Below are 19,124 nucleotides of genomic sequence, written 5' to 3' on the forward strand. Positions count from 1 at the left end.
GTTCTCACACACAGCTCTGCTTCTGATGAGTCACTGAACAGATGTCTTCATGGTTTCCACATTATTTTCCAGAAATGTGAATTGTGGCATCTGGGTTTTATAAGGAAAGCTGAATTAAATAAAGTTAACGTATTATCCCTAGCTGTGGTCGTTTAGTGAATGTCATTACCGTTGTTTTGTGATATTTTGTAAAGTATAAATGGCTTGAATTCATCGAGCCATTTCTGTCCACGTGACACAGGGTGTGATACGGCATATTCGAGGAGAACGCTTTTACTTCATTAGCGCTGAAAATATCACAGCGCCTCAGGGAGAGCGAGACAGGCGCTTGCGCTCGGTGTGTGTGTGTGTGTGTGTGTGTGTACCTGGTATTCATCACGTTGTGGGGACCAAATGTCCCCACAAGGATAGGAATACCAGTAGATTTTGACCTTGTGGGGACATTTCTCAGGTCCCCATGAAAAAACAGGCTTATAAATCATGCACAATGAGTTTTTTTGAGGAAGTAAAAGTGTGCACAATCTCCTGTGAGGGCTAGGTTTAGGTGTAGAGTAGGGTTAGGGCGATAGAAAATACGGTTTGTACAGTATAAAAACCATTACGCCTATGGAATGTCCCCATAAAACATGTAAACCCAACATATGTGTGTGTGTGTGTATGTGTGTGTGTGTGTGCAGGAGACAGAAACAGATCAAAGACAAAGAAAGAAACCAGAGCGAGTGAAGGTGTTTGTGTGCCGATCAGACACCTCAGGTGAGAGTGAAGATCTTGTCACATCTGCCTCGCTCATCTGTCTGCCTTCCTTCTGTCTGGATGTGGATTAGAAAGAGACTAAACAAGAGCACATTCACATCTCAGCGGAGACAGTGAAAAGATCGTCTCATACAGCACGTCAACAAAACATCGCTTTAACAGACATAGTGATGGACTAAGATGGTCGACCAAAGCTAGGTTTTTTTTTCTTTTTTTTACAAGAAACAGCAGCTCAGGGTCTGGCAGAAATGGAGCACGGCTTCAAACACAGATTAGTCATTGTGAACAAACCTACTGAAATGCACTTAATTCTAGTAAAAGTGCACCTGTAGTGTACATCATGTCCTAAAAGAAAAAAAAAAAAAAATACTTTTAAATAAAATAGTATGAATGAAATAAAAGGTCACTTAAGTGACTTAAAGAAAGACGCCGTCTTGGCTGTTTCTTAACTCATTTAAGTACACTTTTAAAAAGTAACCTTTGTAATAATGTCAAATTAAAAGTTTTACTTTAAAGTTCATTTTAAATCATTGTTAATAATCTTTTGTCATGTTTAAAGAAGTAGTCGTATTTTGAGGTGTTGACTAACATACTACCCCTTACCAAAAAGAAGTATACTTCAATTTTATTTTATTAAGTATACTTAAGTAAAGTTCAAGCATGTTTTTAAGTATACTTTGTGTAGTAAGTATACAAATAGCAGTGTACTAGTAGTATACTTTTAAGCATACTATTTCAATACTCCTTGTGACTAAATTGTCCCACTTTCTAGTATATAAAAGTATACTTTTAGGTATACTTTAAGTATAACAGTAGTAAACTTTGAGAACACAACTAGTTTACATCTATATTTCTAGTATATCGAATGTTTTTATGCATTTTAGTACTCTCTGAAGTATAGTCTCTGTAGTTTTATACTGCAAGTATACTCGTAAGTTTCTTTAAGTAAACTTTACATCATACTTTAAGTATACTACTATGTCCCTATTTAGGAATTAATTTGTATATATTTTGTTATATGAATATCTGAACATACAAAACATCAAAAGAAAGACCAGGGTATCTGCATGAAAACAAAAACATTTTATTCTAGCTTAATGCATTCTTTTTTTATAAACACTTAAACTTGGGTAAGTTTCATAAAAAAAAAAAAAAAAAAATTAAACAACATTTTGAACAAAAAGCTAAAAAAAGACTATTCAAGATAATCAAAACATTAATCAACACTCCAAAGCTTGACAGTAATTATTAACTCTTCAAGGGTCACAATTTTATTCAATAACATTACACAGTTTTCTAAGCATAAGTCAAGTATACTTAAATGTAATTTTAAGTATATTTCTGAGAAGTACATAAAAAGAAGACTGGAAGTATACTTTCCTATTTTAGTTTAAAAAAGTATACTAACAGCACACTTGAATAAACTTCTTTTTCGTAAGGGACAACACAAGAACTTGATTACCACTTTAACTTCATTATTCAACATAGCTAGCATTATGTTTGTTAATGTACTTATGTTAAGATACAGTGTTAATATATTTTAAATGTTACATTTTTGTTGATGTGCAGATGATGAGAAATGCTCTAAAAGGTCTTGAAAATGTATTGTATTGACATGTTGACTCCTAAGTGTGATCTAGCAGATGGTTTGATCGGGTACAGCGATTGTGTTCTGACACGTTTGAACACAGGTGTTAATGAGTGACAAAAATACTCAGAGCTAAACATCATGTTTCAATTCAGAGCCTCTGATTTTAGGTTAAAAACTGTCCATAATCAGCCAGTCGTGACTCACTGAGCTCAGAAGTCAAACTATTAACAGCTAGAGTGCTTAAACAATATACTGGCTCTGTTTGGATTTAAATAGCTCAGTATTTCTAAACAGCCATAACTTTTGAAACTATAAAGGCATTCTCCAGTCTGGACCTTCATCTTCTGTTCATTTCTCAATCTCTATTTCTCTCCGTCCCTCCTCCACACTGGCAGCAGATATTTTGGAGACCGTTTCAGAGTTGCACTGTATTCTTACACACACAAACTCCCACACACACACCCGCACACATACAGAAGTCAAATTTATGATTGATTTTTTCCCTCATTAGGATGCTGCTGCATTTCATCTGATGGTGCATATGGTATCTCCAGCCAATCACACCTACCCACGGCCCACAGAGTTACACTCACAACCAGAGCCACAGCAGCACACTAACTGCAAACACTGATGTAAGGCATTGGGAGCCATTCTTCAAATCCATAATTGTGCCAAACCCTGGCTGCACACAACAATATTAGCTTAGGGCTTATGAGACTTAAATCAAGTTGTTTATACGACTGAGATATTCATTTAGTTCCAATAAACTTAAGTGAAATCACATTCAGAGTCAGAACCGCATACAGATACAAAGCTGTGTGTGAAATCTTCTAGATCCTTTACTTCTTTTGTGTTTTTGCTTGAAACTTGATGAGTAAAGCTTCTTTTATATGGTTAACATATTTCCTAGTGCATTTTAACATATTGCTAGTATTTTACTAGCATGTTTTAGTACATTAACATGTTTTAGCATGTTTTATCACATCACTAGCATGTTGCTTCCATGTTTACCATGTTTATTGCACAATTATAGCACATTTTACCACATCGTTAGCATTTCTGTGTAGTACATTTCTAGCATGTTTCAGTATGTTGTTAAAGCATGTTTCTAGCACATTTTAACACATTACTAGCATGTTTTAGCACATTGCTAGTATGATTTATCATTGTACCATGTTTTATTATATCGTTTGCATTTTGTTAACATGTTTCTAGCACATTTACCACATTACTAGCATGTTTTACCACATCGTTAACATTTCTGTGTAGTACATTTCTAGCATGTTTCAGCATGTTGTTAAAGCATGTTTCTAGCTCATTTTAACACATTACTAGCATGTTTTAGTACATTGCTAGTATGATTTATAATTTTACCATGTTTTATTATATCATTTGCATTTTGTTAACATGTTTCTATCACATTTTAACACATTACTAGCATGTTTTAGCACATTGCTAGCATGTTTTAGCATGTTTTATCACATCACTAGCATGTTGCTTCCATGTTTACCATGTTTATTGCACAATTATAGCACATTTTACCACATCGTTAGCATTTCTGTGTAGTACATTTCTAGCATGTTTCTGCATGTTGTTAAAGCATGTTTCTAGCACATTTTAACACATTACTAGCATGTTTTAGTACATTGCTAGTATGATTTATCATTGTACCATGTTTTATTATATCATTTGCATTTTGTTAACATGTTTCTAGCACATTTACCACATTACTAGCATGTTTTAGTACATTGCTAGTATGATTTATCATTGTACCATGTTTAATTATATCATTTGCATTTTGTTAACATGTTTCTAGCACATTTACCACATTACTAGCATGTTTTACCACATCGTTAGCATTTCTGTGTAGTACATTTCTAGCATGTTTCAGCATGTTGTTAAAGCATGTTTCTAGCACATTTTAACACATTACTAGCATGTTTAGCACATTGCTAGTATGATTTATCATTGTACCATGTTTTATTATATTGTTTGCATTTTGTTAACATGTTTCTAGCACATTTAACACATTACTAGCATGTTTTAGCACATTGCTAGCATGTTTTAGCATGTTTTATCACATCACTAGCATGTTGCTTCCATGTTTTCCATGTTTATTGCACAATTATAGCACATTTTACCACATCGTTAGCATTTCTGTGTAGTACATTTCTAGCATGTTTCAGCATGTTGTTAAAGCATGTTTCTAGCACATGTTAACACATTACTAGCATGTTTTAGCACATTGCTAACATGATTTAACATGTTTTAGCACATCACTAGGTTCAGACCAGATCCCATGATGGCTCTCTCTGACTTGGTAGCTTTTTTGCTAGCATGTCTTAACATGTTTATAGCATGTCTTGGCAAGTCACCAGCTTGTTTTAGCATGTTGCTAGCACTGGGACAATGCTAACATGTTTAAACATGTTTTATTGCATCACTAGCATGTTGCTATCATGTTTTACCATGTTCATTGCACATCATAAAACATTTTAGCACAACATTAGCAGTTTTGTAGTAGTACGTTGCTAGTACATTTCAGCATGTTGTCAATAATATGTTGCTAGCATGTTTCTAGCACATTTCAACAGGTTTAATTACATCACTAGGTTCAGACCAGATCCCATGATGGCTCTCTCTGACTTGGTAGCTTTTTTGCTAGCATGTCTTAGCATTGTTTCAGCATGTTGCTAACATGTTTCATAACACATTTTATTGCTAGTATATTTTTGCATGTATTTTGCATTATATTTTAGCACAATGCTAGCATGTTTAAGCTTGTTTTATTGTTACCATATGTTTTACCATGTTTATTGCACATTATAACACATTTTAACACTTCATTAACAGTTTGAGTAGTACATTGTTAATGTGTTTCAGCATGTTGTCACTAGCACTTTAACACAGTACTAGCATGTTTTATTGTGTTGCTAGCATGTTTTAACATGTTTATAACATGTACAGTATTACCAAGTCACCAGCTTGTTTTAGCATGTTGCTGACATGTTTCCAACAACATTTTAGCACATTGCTAGTATATTTTTGCATGTCACTAACACAATGCTAGCATGTTTAAGCATGTTTTATCACATCACTAGCATGTTACTTCATGTTTTACCATGTTTATTGCACATTACATGACATTTTAACATGATTTTAGCACAACACAGCAGGTTTAAGTACATTTCTGTTATTTAAGCACAATGCTTTTATGATTTAACATCAGTAGCATTTGCTAGCATGTGTCTAGCACAATTTAGTACATTCCTAGCATGTTTTAGCACATTGCTAGTATGATTTATAATTTTACCATGTTTTATTATATCGTTTGCATTTTGTTAACATGTTTCTAGCACATTTAACACATTACTAGCATGTTTTAGCACACTGCTAGTGTGATTTATCATTTCACCATGTTTTATTATATCGTTTGCATTTTGTTAACATGTTTCTAGCACATTTTTTTTTTTTTTTTTAGAATGTTTAAAGGTGCAGTGTGTAAATTTTTGTGATATCTAGTGGTGATATTGAGAATTGCACATAGAAAAGCTATGGTGGTTGGCACAGGACAAAGATGCCGTTGTCTGAAACAACCCTGCTGAAAAAAACAGCATATGCTGGTTAGGTATGTTTTGGTGCTGGGATGCTGGTTTTAGCTGGTTTATGCTGGTCCTTTGCTGGTTTATGCTGGTCCTTTGCTGGTTTATGCTGGTCCTTTGCTGGTTTATGCTGGCCCTTTGCTGGTTTATGCTGGTTTTAGCTGGTTTATGCTAGCCCTTTGCTGGTTTATGCTGGTTTTAGCTGGTTTATGCTGGTCCTTTGCTGGTTTATGATGGCCCTTTGCTGGTTTATGATGGCCCTTTGCTGGTTTATGATGGCCCTTTGCTGGTTTATGCTGGTCCTTTGCTGGTTTATGATGGCCCTTTGCTGGTTTATGCTGGTTTTAGCTGGTTTATGCTGGCCCTTTGCTGGTTTATGCTGGCCCTTTGCTGGTTTATGATGGCCCTTTGCTGGTTTATGATGGCCCTTTGCTGGTTTTAGCTGGTTTATGCTGGCCCTTTGCTGGTTTATGATGGCCCTTTGCTGGTTTATGCTGGTCCTTGACCAGCAAGATGACCAGCATAAACCAGCTGAGGACCAGCATAAACCAGCTAAAACCAGCATCCCAGCACCAAAACATACCTAACCAGCATATGCTGTTTTTTTCAGCAGGGAACAGAAAGTAGCCAGGGGTAAGTAAAGAATTATATTTATTTATTACTTAATTGTATTGTTACTTGTTCATCATGTAAGGGGACCCACGGTGTAGTAGACAGAAACGGCTCTAAGGTATATACTATTCTAAGGTAATAAAAACATAAGGGTTCATTATTTAGGGTCTTTATACACCTCTGAAAACATAGTTGTGTATAATATATTGCATTACTGTTAATAGATCCTCCTAAATATTACAAATTGCACCTTTAAGCATGTTGCTAGCATGATTTAACAGGTTGTTATCATGTTTTAGCACATCACTGGCATGTTGTTGGCACATTTTAGCATTTTTAACACATCACTAACATATTTCAACATGTTGCGAGGTGTTTCAGAATAATATTGTTATTCTTAATAACAATAATTTTAAATGAAAGAACAGTATGTCTCAAGGCAACATAATAAAGCATAACGTGCCTCATGCATCTCCAACTGTTTATGTGTTTGAGTGTAATTTTGCCAAATGTGAAGTGTAAATCTGAATGAGTCCAGGCCAGATCCCGTAGAGCACACTACTGCGTGTCCTGATGGCTCTATGTGACTCAGCTCCACACTGGGGGATTGTGGGTAACGTAGTTTGCGTGGGAGTGGTGTGCCGTTCAGATGGCTTGTAGGCTGATGGTTTCACACACCTCAGGGTTCACGCTGAGATTTCAGAGGGTGAGATGTCGTGCTGCTTTACAGGTTAGCCATCACAGCGAGTGTGTGTCAGGACAGCGACAGTCATTACACATCAATCTACAAACACTTACAGCAGAAAACAACACACCCACACACAGACACACACACACACACGCATCGATGTGTCATTCATAATCTTACAGTTCATTTCTGTGTCTATTTTGGTCACTGTAAAAGTCTTTAATTTCTGCTAAAAGTGTAAATTTGTTCTGATTTGTTGTACCATCATTTACAACACTTTTGCTTACAATTGGACTATTCTGGTAGATAATTATTGTAATGCATTTTTACATCCCTAGTTCCTACCTCTATGAGGTGCTGCCACGGAGTTATACGAGAAGCACAGCAATATTGTGGATCGGTACCTTTAGGAACATTCATTCTTAGTCAGAATCAAAGAGACGCTGTGTGTCTTCAGACTAAAGATCAATTCATCCGCACATCATCACAACATGACATCATCGAGGTATAGGAAAGCCATTGCCATGACAACCAGCATCCGCTTCAGCCGAACACATCAGCCGTGTTGTGAAAATAAAAGCTGCTGTGAGTTACATTACCGGAGTCTCGGGTCATTTGGTCAAAGACTAAAGGGACAGTTCACGCAAAAATTTAAAGACTTTCATACAATAAATGTTGTTTCAATCTTGTATCACTTACTTTCTTTCATCTCACGAAAAAGAAGATATTTTGTCTTAATATGTCTTAAAATACATCTAATGCAAGTCAGTGGGGTCCAAAACAACACTGGGCCCCACTGACTTGCATTAGATGTATTTTAAGACATATTAAGACAAAATATCTTCTTTTTCGTGAGATGAAAGAAAGTAAGTGATACAAGATTGAAACAACATGAATAAACAAAAAAAACTAGCGTTATAACAGAACTTTCAACAAACTCAAATGTATGATAAAACAGCACTGCTTTTTTCTTACATTGGAATCGTAGGCACTTCTCTGGCTTGGTTTACATCTCATCTCTTGGAAAACGAAAACATCACATATTACTACAGGTGTCCCACAGGGTTCTGTTCTGGGTCCTTTATTATTTATCTTTTATTTACTGGCCCCTGGAAATTTTTCACGGAATATAGTTTACAGATTAATTGTTACACCGATGACACCCAGCTCTATCTATCCTCGCAACCTTCTTCTAAACGTCCTCCATCTTCTCTTTCTAAATGTTTGTCTGAAGTTAAAGCTTGGTTTTCATGCAATTAACAGTAGTAAAACAAATACTTTTTTGTTGGTACAAAATATAGTTTGTTGAATACCAGTGATATCTCTATGTGTATCGATGGCTCTATAATTACTTTCTCAACACAGGTAAAGAGCTTGGGTGTTATCCTGGACAATACTACTATCTTTTGAAGCACATATTAATAAGGTTATAGCTTATTATCATTTACGCAATATTAATAACCCCCACCCAGCCCTCTCAATGAGGAGCACAACTATTATGGTCCATGCTCTTGTCACTTCACAAATTCATTATTGTAATACTTTTTTCTATTGTCTTCATTTTAACCTTAATTACAAGTTACAACTAGTGCAAAATACAGCAGCATGAACAATGACTAGAACTTCTACTATGGAACACATATCTCCTCTTCAACAACTGCACTGGCTTCCTGTTAAACAGTGTGTTGAATTCAAAATTTTGCTTCTTGTTTATAAGGCATTACATAACCTGGTTCCTTCTTACTAATCTGACCTAGTCTATACATACACTCCTTCTTGAACTCTTAGATCATCATCTACGTTATCTTTAATTCTTCCTCATACACGTCTGGGTTCCACGGGTTCTCGAGCTTTTAGGCTACGTTTACATTAATCCGGATACATTTGAAAACGGAGTTTTCATTTTAAAACGCTCTCCGTCCACACTAGCGTTTCCAAGCGTTTTCCAAAAGTTTCTCATCCACACTGAAACGTAGGAAAACATCAAATTCGCCTTACTGCGCATGCGTAAAGCCTCCAAAATTATACAGACGTAATAAGTTTTCACGCAATTCTTCTGGCGGGATAATTTACGGAAATATCTCATTATCCACTGACGCGTCTATATCGCGCTCATTCATATTTTATCTGAAAAGCAGTTGTCGTCATGTTTTGCAGGACAGCAACTGTGAGTAAATTTTCCGTCATCATTTTAGGACTGTAATTTGAAGAGTGTACAAGGTAAATCTCTTTAGCAGCAGTGTGTGAATAGCACAGGCACAATTACTGGTGTAAACATAAATATCTATTGGTACAATATGCGTCACATGACTATAAATATGCGTCATCGTTTTCAAAAGCCTCCGTTTTCACAGTCCACACTACAACGTGAAAACGGCGTTTTCTAATTTATCCACTTTGGCCGGAGTTTTTAGAAATAATCGTTTTCTGTGATAAAAACAGGGTTTTCGTGTAAATGAGAGGCCAAACCGCAGGGAAATATCTGCGTTTTCCCTTCGTGTAAACGGGGCCTTAGATATGCTGCTCCATATCTGTGGTATTTACTTCTACAAGACATTAAAAACAGTGACTCTCTTCCCATTTTCAAATTGCGTTTAAAGACGCATCTTTTTAGGCAGGCATACCAGTGATAATTTTATGTTATTCCTAATGTCTTTGAAGTTTTAATTTTATTGTTGCTTATAACTGTTTTATGTATTTTTATGTGCATGTAAGGTGACCTTGAGTGGCATGTAAGTCATCCATACATATAATGTATTATTATTATTATTATTATTATTATTACATATGCAAGACTGGAAGAAGTGGAAGCGGTTGACTGTGGCATAATAAAAGCTCTGCTGCTTTCAAGCCATGTATCACACTTTCCCTTTATTAGCAGTTGCTCCAGCGTCCTAATTTCACTTCCATGACGTTCAGCCCCACCCTGCTTCATACTACAGTGACCTTAAGAAGTCATTAATACATTAGCTCATCAATAGACATGACATCTGCCCGAGTCTAGACGGATTGCATCGGCTGTGGGGACGAAGGAATTTCCATGATTCAAACTACGCCTTCGTTTCTTTGTTTGTTTTGAATATGCGCCCTCTAGTGGCGAAAGCTTACCCATTGTGTGTTTAACTATAACAGTCCTTTAACCTTTTCGAATAACTTTCAAATCAGTGTCATAGAGTATTAGCTGAATCTGACGTCAGAGTGATTTCAAAAGGTTTTGTGACCTGAAACTCTTATGCTTTGATGTTAAAAAGAGTAAAAAATCAATAGCAAACTGCACACTGTATTCCATAAACCAACAGAATGATCTGCGTACTGCATTTTATAAACGGACAAATGAAAGATCATTTAATGGTATTCTGTAAACAATTTCATGGAAAAATCAATTCAGTATTCTGTAAACTACCAAATGGAAAGATTGTGGTGTAAAACAAATCAATAGAACGATCAGCTCACACTATTCTATAAGCTCATAAATAGACGCTTATATATGTATTTGTTTCCAAATAAAACAGCGGGCGGTGCATCATGTTGCCTTTACTTAATAACTCCCACTCCAACACCCACCATCACTCGAACAAACACACACACACACACACACACAGACACACACTGCGCTTCAGTCCTTGGCAGATGCTCTCAGTAACACCACAATTTGAGTGCAGAAGTCTGAACTGAATCAGGTCTTATCAAATCCAATTATTCCCAGCGAGACATTTCATTTGGCTGAAGAGGGAGTGAATTATGAGAGGTGCTGTGTGCATGTGTGTGTGTGTGTGTGTGTGTGTGTACCTGTGAGTATCTCAGTATGTGTATGTGAGAGAAACCGCAGAGGGCAGATTGCTGGGCCACTCAGCAGCTGTTAGTCCACAGATATTTTGTTTGGAATCCTTTGATGCATCTGCAATTAAGGCAAAACATATTTCATGTGCTAACAAAACACACACCACGTAAAAACCATGTTCATTGTCAATGCAGGCATCTACGGTTGCACGGTATACCGGTACTATGGTAGTATCGCGATACTAAAGCTTACAAATACCCGCGGTGCCATTGCATTTTTGAAACGGTAGTATCGTCCAAACGGTAGCACCATAAGATATGTTGTATGCACGGCAGGAACACCGTTTAAAACGTTCATGCACGCCAGCAGAAACATTACAAGTTGACTGCCAAAATGTCTTTCTGCTGTGCTTTGTGTAGTACAAGCGGTGTATAGGCTTTATATGCTATTCAGTGTTTCACCATGCTTCAGTTCAGTTTGAAATGAGAAGCTGCACGCGCACGTCCTTGTTCACGCTGCAGTTTCAGAAGAGAGGGTCTGATTCAGACGACTGTCTAATGTTATTTAAAAAATATCAGCCCAAGAATCAATTATTAAACATCAAAATATTTTACTAGACAGAATTTTCGTATTTTTATTCATTTGCCCACTTTTAGAACATGTGTAATAATTCGTTTCTGGAAGCATCTTTGCGATCACGAATGCAATTCCATTCATTAACATAGTAGTTTTGCACTTGGTTCTTATCAATCATTTTATATATATGTATTTTTAACATTATAAATTAATACGTTTTAATATACAAGCTGCTAACTTGGAAATTTTAAGATATGGCAGCAAAAATGCTCGTGACAGTTCAGCAATAAGACACGAGCAAGATGTTTTAGTTTCGTTTCTGTGTTCGAATCTGAATTCGCGTTAGTTTGGGCGAATCACTGATTCACTAAGCCATTCATAAAAACGAGTCATTTGATTCACCCCTGAATGATTCAGCCATTTTGAAAGAATCGTTTGAACAACTCAGTGATTCAATCATGAACATTGCTGCCATCTGCTGGCGGTTTTAAGTTTCCCGTCATGTTCCATTCTTTTCCAACATATTTCTATATTCAGAGTTTTGTATTTAAAACATTTATCTTATAACATTATTTATGCAATTATAAGTACAGTCTAAATGCATAAATACCACATCTAAATGTCACTCTATGAAGCTTCTGTGCAGTGCTCAGATGACTTTTGTTGACATGATTTCATGGATAACAATAGCCAGTCATTTATTCACATTAGTGAAGTATTCAGAGAAAAATCTTGCCTGTTTTCATTTACATCTTTTTATTTATGAATTTTTTTATTCATTTTGTAGATTTGAATTTTAAATTAACAGAATACTGCATGGTATCGTGATACAACTTGGTATCGTGATACTTCAGCTGGTATAGTATCGTAAGTCATTTTTATGGTATCGTGACAACCCTACAGGCATCTGTAATGTTTATAGTCAATTCACAGTAATGACTACCTTTAGCCATGTCGATCAAATTCAAGGCTTTGATGTCAATCTTCAGGACCCTCTTAAACCTCTTCTAGTAGTCTATGTTCTTTCTCATCTTCCACTGTCATTAAGAGAGCGATTTCTGATGATGCATCACAATGTATAAATTCGCTTTCCAGACCCTTCACTCTCTCGGTTCCTTGCCGGTAAAATGAGCTTCTAACCTCCAACAAATCTACTCAGACTCAAGAAACTACTTCTGCAAGATATCAGTTCTTGCCCTTCAGGCATCCTAGGTGTACACGACTTTCTTCTTTCAGATAAATGCAGTCGGAGTTATATTAAAAATTATCCTGCCACTTCAAAGCTTTTAATGGCATGGGCATGGGTGTTTCTCTTTAACAGTCCAAAACAAGTCCAATAAAGTGCCTAATAATAAACAAGTGCCTCACATGGCTCCGGGGGGTGAATAAAGGCCTCCTGTATCAAATCGATGCGTTTGTGTAAGAAAAAACATCCATATTTAAAACATAATTATCACGTTAATCTAGCTTGTACGAACTGGTCATACACAAAAGCAGGGCGAATGACGTATGACGTCGGTGTTGTGCATGCACCGCTCAGACGGGACGAATGCGGACCAAAACAAAACAACAGTTACAAATTGAGGATTTGTAAAGAAAAATGTTGGAGGACTTCGATTTAAGCCATTTTTTAAAGTAAGGAAACTTTGCCTTCGCAAACAAACATTGTTTTTTGTGAGACTCACCGGCGCATATGCAACAAATACATCTTACGTCATCTGCTCGGAACGGCTTCCGTATACAACAGTGACCACAAGCTAGATTAAAGTGATTATTACATTTTGAATATGGATATTTTTTCTCACAAAGACGCATTGATTCACTACAAGAGACCTTTATTCACCCCCTGGAGCCATGTGAGACACTTTTTATTATGGATGAATGCACTATCGGACTTGTTTTGACCTTTTAAAGAGAAACACCCGCCTATTGCCATGATAAAGCTTGAAAGAGCAGGACACGTTTTAATATAACTCAGATTGGATTCATCTGAAAGAAAGAAATCATATACGCCTAGGATGGATTTAGGGTGAGTAAATAATGGGCTAATTTTATTTTTTGGTTGAACTAACCCTTTAATGGCTAAGGGTTGTGTCTATCGCCAGAATTTTATTTAGCTGTGCTATACCTAATAATGCAGGAAATATTCAACATAGGATTATTTGGAGACACATTGCACAAATTAAACAAACTAGCCGGAACAGACTATAATTTACGGTTTCTCTTTAATGTGAGTGACAAATGTCATGCACTAAATAATAATATGACATTTATTTGAAATCTTTAATTTAGCATAATAACTCTTAAATAAATTGCATTAGACAATGTTATAATTGCATGCTTATTTGACACTTATTTGACTGGGGCAGATATTTGGCATTTTCTGACTGTTTCTGTTTGGAAATGAAAGCTCAGAAACTCAATGCTCAATGTTTTGACCAGTCAGGTGTGTCTGGCGAAGAGCTAACAGTTTAAAATATGCAACCATCCAACAAAATATGTAACTTGCTTTAAAAGTATGTGAAATCATTTTAGTAAATGTTATGTACAAATAAACATTTCACTTTACGTGTTACCCATGGTTGTCCCTTCTAGAGATTTTAGAGAAGTTAAAAGATGCTAAAATCTTCACTTCCACATAAATGTTCAGTCTGTAATAAATCCTGAACAATTACTAATATGGCCGATTTGGACGGGATTAAAATCACAGACAGGCTTTGATAATTATTTACATTATACGTTACCCCAGAACCTCCCCATATAAAACTAATCCCGTCCTAACAGGGATAAACACTATGACGCGACTGCAAGAAAGCTTGTTTTTAGTTTTAATAAGCACTGCTACTAGAGATCAGAGCAGCTGCAAACCTTTATCTGTTCTAAATGAAACCCAACAGAGGATAGATTCAGCTCGACCTTGTGAGTGAGACCAGACCGGACGTAAAATTGCACGGTCATTATATCACTCAACAGCACGAGTAAGATTTACCAGAGAGGACCAAACACACACACACACACACACACACACACACACACACACACACACACACACACACACACACACACACATGTTGGGTTTACATGTTTTATGGGGACATTCCATAGGCGTAATGGTTTTTATACTGTACAAACCGTACTTTCTATCGCCCTACACCTACCCTACACCTAAACCTAGCCCTCACAGGAGATTGTGCATACTTTTACTTCATCAAAAAAACTCATTGTGCATGATTTATAAGCCTGTTTCCTCATGGGGACCTGAGAAATGTCCCCACAAGGTCAAAATCTACTGGTATTCCTATCCTTGTGGGGACATTTGGTCCCCACAACGTGATGAATACCAGGTACACACACACACACACACACACACACACACACACACACACACACACACACACACACACACACACACACACACACACACACACACACACACACACATTCACAGCAAACCTGAAACCCCAAATGGACCTTATGTAACAGTACTCAAGAGAGACTCGCATGGCACTAGAACACTCCTCATCAAACGCTTTTGTTTGCCATCGCATGTCATTCAGCATTATGCCGAAATATAGTGTAACATGTCTAAAGTTATGCGGCCAAAACTTGCAGACAAAAGCAGCAATAACAACCTTTTTAAAAACTTCAGTGTAATAGTCTTGATAATGAGGTGAAGACCAAATTAGAGCAAACGCCTCAGGTGCTCCTGTCAGATATCAAAGAAAAGCAGCAAATAACCCGAAACAGCAGTGAAGATAATAAATGTAAAAAAAAAATAATAATTCAAAAACGGTCTGCCGCTGCATAAAAACACCTGCATAAGTGAACGTGCATTAAATCAATGGTTCTCAAAATGGAACCAAAACTGTTCATCGTACTAGAAAAACCTGATTTAGTTAAATTTTACCAAGAAGATGTAAAGAGATGTAGAGTGCAGAACATATGGAAGGCATTTTGCTTCTGCCTTTTAAATCTTGATAAGAATATTGCTATCTTAAGATCGCATGGTTGGCTGGATTGTGCTATTTGCATTTGGTATTTTTTCCAGAACGGACATGCAACTCATATCATGGCCAACTAGTTAACCAGTGCTTTAGAATAGATGATCTCCCTTTTAGTCTTTTGGAGGAAAGAGAGACTGAAGATCATCAAGACTGGAAGAAAACAGTACAGCTGAAGGTTGTCTACAGTTTCTGTTAAACAAGGTTTCCAGCACAATTCTTGGCCAGCAAACAATGCCAGCCTGAAACACTCTTTACACACAAGGACAATGAGGGAGGTGTGTTTCTGCTGAGCTGCGTCCTTCCCCTTACCACAGGAAAAACACAAATCGATATATGAGATAGGAGAGCTGGAACCATTCGCCAGGTGCAGGAAACACTCACACCTGTGTGACGGACAGATTCTGCTTCTGCTCATTCCACTTGCACGCTCGGATCTGGTTTTACTTGGTTCAGGCCAGATGAAAAACGGGCTGTGAAAGGAACAGGGAAGCGCTACAGTCCAACAGGAAGAGGTTTTGTGTCGTGAGTTCATACAGACTGCTTCCACAGCAGTTCCACTGAGCTCCTTTAGCTAATAAACCCAGAATGTTCAACGGCTGCCAGGTTTTGTAGATAAGAAAAAAGGGAAAAGGGTTGGAAAGCAGAGAGTGTACAGGAATTTCATGCACTACCTATCTCTTAGCCTACATTATGCAACTGCTAGGTTCAAATAGAACAAGGAAAATATTCCTCACCACTGAACAACAAATCAACATTTAGTTTTAAATCTGGAATTATTCTGCACAGTCGCTGGAAATGATTGAAACATTGGTTCTAAGACGTAAAACAATAGGAAAGGCGTTCAGATCCTGATTGTAAGATTAAATTATTGTAATAGGGCTCACAATCACATTCCGCCGAACCGGAACAACGGATTGATTGACCGCTATTCGCGCGATTAGAATAACTGAATCGAAACAAAAACCGCTGATAGATAGATAGATAGATAGATAGATAGATAGATAGATAGATAGATAGATAGATAGATAGATAGATAGATAGATAGATAGATAGATAGATAGATAGATAGATAGATAGATAGATAGATAGATAGATAGATAGATAGATAGATAGATAGATAGATGGCAGTACCATTGAACAGAGTGTTAGATGGTGATATCATGGTTCTGTATGAATGATATCCAAGGTATGCGTACTGCTCCAAGATACAATACCATTCTACTATAGTTCACAGTTTTAATGGATAGATGCGTGACTTACTTCGGGCGCCCGGTGATCCAGCGATGGTGATGATGAAGATGATGAAGATGATGCACCCGGTGTGGTGATGGATGAGCTCCGCTGAGCGCTTTGGCCACACAAATAGAAAGTCCAGTTCACCACAAACACAGTTCGGTCAAAACATCAGCGACAAAAGCGTCAAAGAGCGTCAATATATATGGTGAAGTTAGTGCGGTGATGAACGAAGACGCCGCGGAAACTTCAAGCGTTTGTTCACTGGATCGTGATCGCGCGTTTCTGAGCGTCTCGCCGGTTTGGGAATGGAAACGCCTTTTCCTCCCTATAACCCCCTCCTCTCTCTCTCTCTCTCTCTCTCTCTCTCTCTCACTCTCTCTTTCCCAGTCACACGCTGTCTGAATCTGCAGCCTCACACACACATACACACATTTTTCGGGCCTGATGTCACTTTGCTATCCGGTCAGATAATCCCTCCTCCTTTTTATTCCACACAATCCCACATCCTCATCCGCGCTCTCTCTCTCTGTCTCTCTTTCTCGCTCGCCGCTGACCAAATGTTATACCACACCGATTTTTAGAAGACAACTAATTATAATATAACAGGAACTGTTAAACTATTTTAAAGAGAATTCCAGTGGTTTACATTTGGGATTGGGAGGAGAGTGGAATGCCCTGCAGTACTGCATTTGTCCACAGGAGGCAGTAAAGTCATTGGCGTACAATGTCAACAAAAGACGTCTATCTATCTATCTATCTATCTATCTATCTATCTATCTATCTATCTATCTATCTGATGTGCTAAAAGTGCCAGCAACATGTAAGAAAGACGTTTAGATAGATAGAAACAATATGAACAATATGAATATGAACGTGATAGATATTCATACCCATTCATTTTTTCACATTTTGTTTTGTTGCAGCATTATGTTAAACTGCTTTAAATTAGTTTTCCCCCACATCAATTTACAATCCATACACCGTAATAATGTCAAAGCAAAAACCAGATTTGCAAAAGTTACAAATTCATTAAACATAAAACACTGAAATAAGTAGATTGAATAAGTATTCATACCCTTAACTCAGTACATAGTTGAAGCAGCTTTACAGCCTCAATTCATTTTGGGTATGATGTGACAAGCTTTGCACATCTGCATTTGGCAATTATCTGCCATTCTTTGCCTCACCTTTTCACCTCTCCATCTCTGTCAGCTTGGACATTTTCTAGAGTCCTAGTTGTTCCAATCGTCTTCCATTATGGAGAATGCTTCTGTCAACCTTCAATGCAGCAGATTTGTTTCTGAACTCTTCTCTAGATCATCGCCTTAACGCAAGTCTGTCACTGAGCTCTACAGGCAGTTATCTTGGTTTTTGCTCCGATATACATTTTCAGCTGTTAGACCTTTTCTGAGAGGTGTGTGCCTTTCTAAATCAGACTCATTCAAATGAATTTGCCACAGTTTAACTCCACTCCAAGTGTAGGAACATCTAGAAGCGATATGAACGCTCCTGAGCTAAATTTGCCCAGAAAAGGGTATGAATACTTATGCAACGGGATCTTTTCAGTTTTTTATTTCTAATAAATTTGCAAAGCTGTTACAAACCTGTTTTGTGCTTTGTTGTTATGGTGTATGAGATGTAGATTGATGTGGAAAAAAACTAATTTAAGGCAATTTAATGAAGGGGTATGAATACTTTTGCAAGGCACTGTATATGATGTGCTTAAAGTGCCAGCAACATGTTAGAAACATGCTAATATCTATCAATCTATCAATCGCTCACACATTTATTTAATTTTGGTTTACTGAATAGTTTTTCCACCACATATAAACAGCACTTTCACATTGCAATGTTATATGGACATTGTTAAACTGCATGGCTCTCTCGAGACTTTTTACTACAAAATGCACATCCCCATATCGACTGTACATTTATGAATGTTTAATGCGTCACAAATCCAAAGAGAAGACAGCATTAAAGCAGTTGAAAGTTGAACAACGAACATGATTGCAAGTCTTTATTAAAATTAAACACAGAGATAGACTTTAGCCACTTCATCACAGTGCAGTGCATCAGCCAGTTCCTATTGCAATATTTGCATATTATATTTGAGTTTTATGGAAATGTCTTCGGTGCATTGGAAATGCAAATTCTTGCTGGTGGGAATGAAGTTCATTGGTATCAGTGTAGTATTAACAGCAAGTTAGCCTTTAATTTGCTCTTTGAAAGGGATTTGTAAGCGCAGTGGAAGAGGATTTAGATGCAGTGCTGACGGTGGCAG

General features: G+C 37.1%; 1 protein-coding gene across 1 annotated transcript in view; it reads right to left on the bottom strand.

Moving 5' to 3' along the window:
- Positions 1-17,129, bottom strand: part of pea15 (proliferation and apoptosis adaptor protein 15) — a 38,463-nt gene extending 21,334 nt beyond the window's left edge. Inside the window, exon 1 of the mRNA XM_073835572.1 lies at positions 16,868-17,129. The gene's annotated coding sequence lies outside the window, so the exon portion shown is untranslated. The remainder of the gene's footprint in view (positions 1-16,867) is intronic.
- Positions 17,130-19,124: the final 1,995 nt, after the last annotated feature.

The sequence above is a fragment of the Garra rufa genome, chromosome 3, assembly GCF_049309525.1.
Source record: "Garra rufa chromosome 3, GarRuf1.0, whole genome shotgun sequence".
Lineage (NCBI taxonomy): Eukaryota > Metazoa > Chordata > Actinopteri > Cypriniformes > Cyprinidae > Garra > Garra rufa.